This window comes from Thermobia domestica, chromosome 9 (assembly GCF_964235325.1).
Source record: "Thermobia domestica chromosome 9, izTheDome1.hap1.1, whole genome shotgun sequence".
Lineage (NCBI taxonomy): Eukaryota > Metazoa > Arthropoda > Insecta > Zygentoma > Lepismatidae > Thermobia > Thermobia domestica.
In genome coordinates, this window is record NC_137462.1 from 142,220,839 (window position 1) to 142,226,838 (window position 6,000).

A 6,000-nucleotide genomic window follows, 5' to 3' on the forward strand; every position below is an offset into this window, starting at 1 on the left:
TGATAATGTACGATCTATTCAGTCCCGCTGCTTTTGCCGAAATATCAATGAATAGTTAAGCACTAGAATATTTCTCTCCTGCTTGTATTTTTTTTACTATTGTTTCCAGATTTCGCACTTGTTTTATGATTATATTATTTTGTATTTAATAATTCAGCCAGGTTTATAATCTGTCACTTATGACTATTTCCATTACCACTTACTAACATAGTATTAGAATATATTATAACAAAAAAAAATCCTGAATATATTGAATAATTTGTGATACTATAGATTAAATATGTGAGCACCGAATTCTACTACGGGTTATACCATCCTACTTTTCATTACCACCTAACACCAGTCAATTGACAATCTGGACAGTTTTTTATTACTCTTTTGGTACTTTTGGGGGCACGGTGGCTCAGTGGTGGAGCGTCACCTCCGGTGTTTGGGGTCCCGGACTTTGTGGTGGATAAACATCGTGATCGTGGGATTTCTCGGGGTTCTCCCGTTTCCTCCCACTTTCTTCATTTCACATTTTCATTCATTTCTCATCATCCCCTTTAGTTAACCGGCATAACCGTGGGACGTAAAACAAAGATTTCATTTTCTTTTGGTACTTTTGTATTTTTATTGCCTTTACTTGAAACTACTTTCGACAGTAGTTCCACTACTATATTAGCCTATGTTCCACCAACATTCAGAATGATATCTTCCTTGCTTTGGTAGCAGCGAAAGTCTCAACTATATTACCATAATCCAGTGGATGCTATTTCATTTTCGATAGAAAGATTGGCTAGATTCGTGAATCTTTCCTGACTCATTGTGGAACGCAAGTGTGATTTTATCAATTTCATTTTGGTGAAAAACCTTTCACATGATGCGACAGAAACGGGCAGTGTTATCAAAATCTGAAGAGCGGTTGCCAAACTTTAGTAAATTTCAAGCCCCATTGAAGATACATATTTCAAGATACCTTGTGGTGAAAAGTCAAGTTGTTCTTTAGCTTTCTGAGCACACCTTAGTGAACGGATTAAATCCTTACAATCCTGAAATAATAATAAGCCATCCAGATCATTCGGGTAGAACAAAGCCAAATCACATCAACATGCTTTTAGCCTTTCCATGCTCTCACACTTCGGCCTGTGTAGTCATATTTCATTCTTTGATTCTCCAGGCATGCATCTCCTTCTACTGTGTGTACCCACAGTTATGTTCCATGTCCTGCAACTTCTTTTAGCTGTGGATATGATTTCCTTGCCTAGCTCAAGTCTCCAGATATTAAAGGTGTTAACCAGGCTCTGTAACTGAATAAGAGTTTGATTGAAACTCATATCCTGAGATTGAAGGTATTTTTGGATCCGATCAATATAGAGAGATTTGCAGACGAGAAATATACTAAAGCGATGAAGTTAAATGACTGGATGCTTGCAAGAAGAAGACCAACATCTCTCCTAGTATCAAGTGTTTCAATCGAAGTGTCACGCAGATCTTCCAATACATCAATTACTACATCCAATTGACTAGTGCCTTTAAAGCTTCTGCTTTTGAACTCCATCTAGTGTCATTTTCACGTTTCAGACCAATCTTTATGTGATTTTGCAGCACATTCCATTGGTGAGTAAATCTAGAGAAGAATACCAACAAACGTTTCATTGCTCCCAACAAAGTCACCGCCAGAACGTTAACGTGCGCAGCATGTAAGCCACAAGGTTCAATGAATTATTGTTACAAGGAACGAAAATGGCCAAAGGACTTATATTCTGTATCAAAGTTTGAACTCCAGAATATTGCTCTGCCATTGTAGCCTGCTTATCACAAGACTGGCCTCTGGAATCTTAATACCAAGCTTATCACACTGAAGTTTCTTCAGTATTTCAGCAGAAATACTCTCAGCAGTCTTTCCTTCGACAGAGATAAAATCAATAAACTTACCGAACTTGAACAGAATCACGTTGTATGTCAACAAATCGAATGATTTGTGACAAGGATTCCATATGACAGCAATCAGGAGTTGAATTAAATATAATGCTGAAGTATTTTGATTATTTGAACACTTGTTTTCTTATTGAACATTTTATTCACTTTAATTTTGTGGACTGAAATGTAAATTCATACGAAAAAAAACAAGAGCAGAAATGGGGAAACCAGCTAAGCAAAAGGGTTTCGCTCGCTAAAAATTCGACTTGTAAAGGACAAAAGAAAAAAGACAGAAGGAAAACAAGTGAATCAGTGACTATAGCGTCTGCACCAAGAGCTTTTAATTAGGAACAGAATGCTAGTAACCTAATAAAGCATTATATACGTTGATCCCTTCTTTCTACCCTTCTCATGAGCTGATATATGAATGAATAAATAAATAAATAAATAAATTAACAGTGATAGTTTAGGAAGCAGGCTAGCAGACGGGGCCCCATTATTTGCATCATAAGACCTTAGAATGTAAACAACACAATATACTTTGACTTTCATTATATTTTAATCTACACTCAGTTTTTCCTTTAAATTTCTCTGAGGTTATTGAACAGAGTGAAACTTTTATTTTATTCATATTTTAATACACATACATTTTTTCTTTAAATTTCTTTGGGGTTCCAAGAGAGTAAAACTTTTATTTTATTTATGTTTCCGTATAAGCTACCTTCAACTTTTTAAAAAAATTTCTTGGGGGCCCCAAGAAAGTGAAACATCTGTTTTATTTTTTTCGCCTGCATTTAGCCTTTTCCTTTCAAATTCTTTGGGGGCCCCCCAAGAGTATGAAACATTTGCTTTATTTTTCCCCTATATTCAGAGCATTTTCCTTTAAATTTCCTTGGGAGTCTCCAAGATAATGAAACTTTTAGTTTATTTATTTTTAATCTACATTCAGTTTTTTCTTTAAATTTCTTTCGTGTGCCAAAGAGAGTGAGGCCCGAAGCTTATAGTTTGTTTAGCTTATACGGAAATCCAGCACTGATTAGCTTTATTAGACAGATATTTCTGTTGTTTCATCCGTTATTTGGTGTAATATTGATTGACAATTAATTGCGTTTACATTTAGGGAAGGTGTGGATTATAAACCTTGACGGCCCTTGTACGGCTCATGCTAATAAGGTTTCTTAGTAATTATTTTTTACCTACCGTCGGGGGCCCCCCACAAAGCGGGGCCCGGGGCGGGGGCACCGCTCGCCCCGCCCTTACGCCGCCACTGACTCTGATAATACGTAGATTCAGTGTTTACTATTTGAAAACAGCTTCCTGTGAATCGGAAGTTTCTCATATGTGTGGTACAGGCAATAATGAAGGTGAATATAGTCCCAAGTTCCATTTCTGGTGGGAATCTTTTTTCCTCAGTCAAAATGCAAAGATATGGAACAAACAAAACCAAATATAGAAGCAAAGAATATAGTGTCACTAGGTAATTTGGGACGACGCCGAAGTATCGAGCCTAGGAGCTAAAAAGCCTGTAAGTTTCATTTAAAGATATATACAAGTAACCAAAGTAAGCCATGTAGTTTTTAATTTAACGTTCCACGGTTATGCCTTTTCTTAGTGTTGCTCCTAAGACGAGACGAGGTTAAATTTCCATGTCATATCAAGATACGAGATGAGTTTTTCTTTAAATATATATATACTTTTTCGAGACGAGAAACCATTTTAACGACACCTTTTTTGAAACAAGACAACCCCAAATCCAATCTCGTGAGGAACTACCCTTTAGTTTGAGGGAGACTGGTGACTAAAAAAAAAGTCAAGTATTATTACATAGTTGGTAGAATGAAAATGTTGAAGGAAACTAGAGAACCTCTAGAAAATTCACGGACATGGTATTATCCACCACAAATTCACATGACCAAGAATCGACCCAGTGACCTCTTGGATCAAAGATGAGCACTATACCTGTAAGCCACCGTGTCCCCTCAAAATTAAACATAATGCTCAAGTCTCATCGTAATTTGTCGTATTTCTTGGGCTGGGTCCAGTTTCATTCTACTCCATTTCCTTATGCCACTGAGTTATTTCATTTCTCCCTCACTTTTTTTTTTTTTTTTTTTTAACATATAAGTATCCATATGCGAGAAAATGATGCTTCAGCCTCCCTTTGAATCTTCAAATCTCTTGCTCATACTATTTTGCTTGGGATAAATTCTACTCCATTTAGCAAGACTTAAAACACATTAGCAAGGAAATATTTATGTTGAGTAATAACATTTTTACAAGTGTTTTGTTTTTCAAGCTGATTAAGAAACGAGGACAAGATTGCGATATACTGCATAACTATAGTACAACTCTAACATAAACCAAGTGGATGTCATACTTTCTTCATCTAGTTGAAGAAATGTTGTTTGGGAAAAATCATATTGATATGAATATTGAGGACCTATTGTTACATTCGACAACACACTCTGGATGACTGACAGAACATAAAGATAAGAATAAAATCTAGACATTATTATTATTATTATTATTATTATTATTATTATTATTATTATTATTATTATTATTATTATTATTATTATTATTATTATTGAAGAGTCTTAATCATGAAGAGAAGCAGAACAAGTGTGGACCATTCATTTTTGAAACACTCTTGTAACTTTAAACTAATAGCAGAGATGAAATGGAGGTCTAAAGAGAGTCTATGCGCAATAGTTTGGTCGAACATCAAGGTGACCAGAACTTTTACTTTCAAAAACGGGACACATACGAATCGGCGACGGGGGGTGACTTCCACATTGCATTTTGGAACTCAGCAGTGTTTTCAATTTACAAAATACACAAGTAAGAATGGTAACACAGCGTTTCTAACTTAAGTACTACCCAACAATACTTTTAACTACTTCAACACTCAGAATTCCCACTCAATTCCCACTTGAACCACAGAACACTCAATTCTCATTTGAATATTCAGAAGTTCTAGGCACGGCTGAACCTTCTCAATGAGTGTTGGTACGGAAGAGTGTAGAATTAGCATTGACCATTTATATTTTGAATAATAATTACGGGACACCTGGGTCATGTTTGCTTAAAAATGGGACATTTAGGCGTCCCGTTTGAGAATCAGCAGGAAACGGGACAACGGTTGAAAATAAGGGACTGTCCCGGCTAAAACGGGACGTCTCGCCACCTTGTCGAACATACACCTACAAAACATTCTAGCAATGCATCACACAAGGAAAAGCTGAAATTTTGTATTTATACGATGCACACATCGGCAGAGAGACATTATTACAATACCACCACAATAACAGTGTTGCCAACCCAAAGCTGTATTTTTATTTTCAAATAACTACATCAAGTTAAGACATATAGTAAAATCTACATACTCAACGGAAACTTTCAATAGCAAACTAATTATTCATTGTTACAAACTGAGAAGACTACAATTATCTACATTTTGGAGCCTTCTGCAGCAGTGATAACCTGATAACACAAGCGAAACGAAGAATGCAATGTACTCCAAAGTACCTAAGTGTAGAATACCATAATCTTAATATGACGTATTTCGATTACTAATAAAACTCCACTGACCGAAACAGTTATATATTTGTGTTACAGTTTCGGCTATGTAACATATATATATAATCTTAAAATATATATACTGCTTTGGTCAGTTGAAGTTTTCCAAAGCTACAATAAATAATTTACAAGACGTATTTCGAGTGAATAAGAGCAAAGTTTCGATGTACTGAAAAGTATACTTTTCTTCTAAGAAATCTTTAGACAAATATCAAATATATATATAGTGATCAACATTACTGTAAAATTTAAAGACAATCAAAGAAAGAAAAAAAAAAGCTTGTTTGTTTATTTCGGTGCTGAGAGTACTCTTTCAGCAGTAAGAATACACGAGACCTGAACTTACAGCATACTTGCAGTCTGAATCACAAGTACTCTCATCAAAAGCCGAACCCGTCTTCCGTATCGAAGGCAAGAACTTTTGTTTTTTTTAGTCAATTTTATTTTGAATAGTATTTTTTATGATTTCAAAAACTAATGTAAGTAGCCTCCGAAGAACACGATTAAATGTAGTTTCAC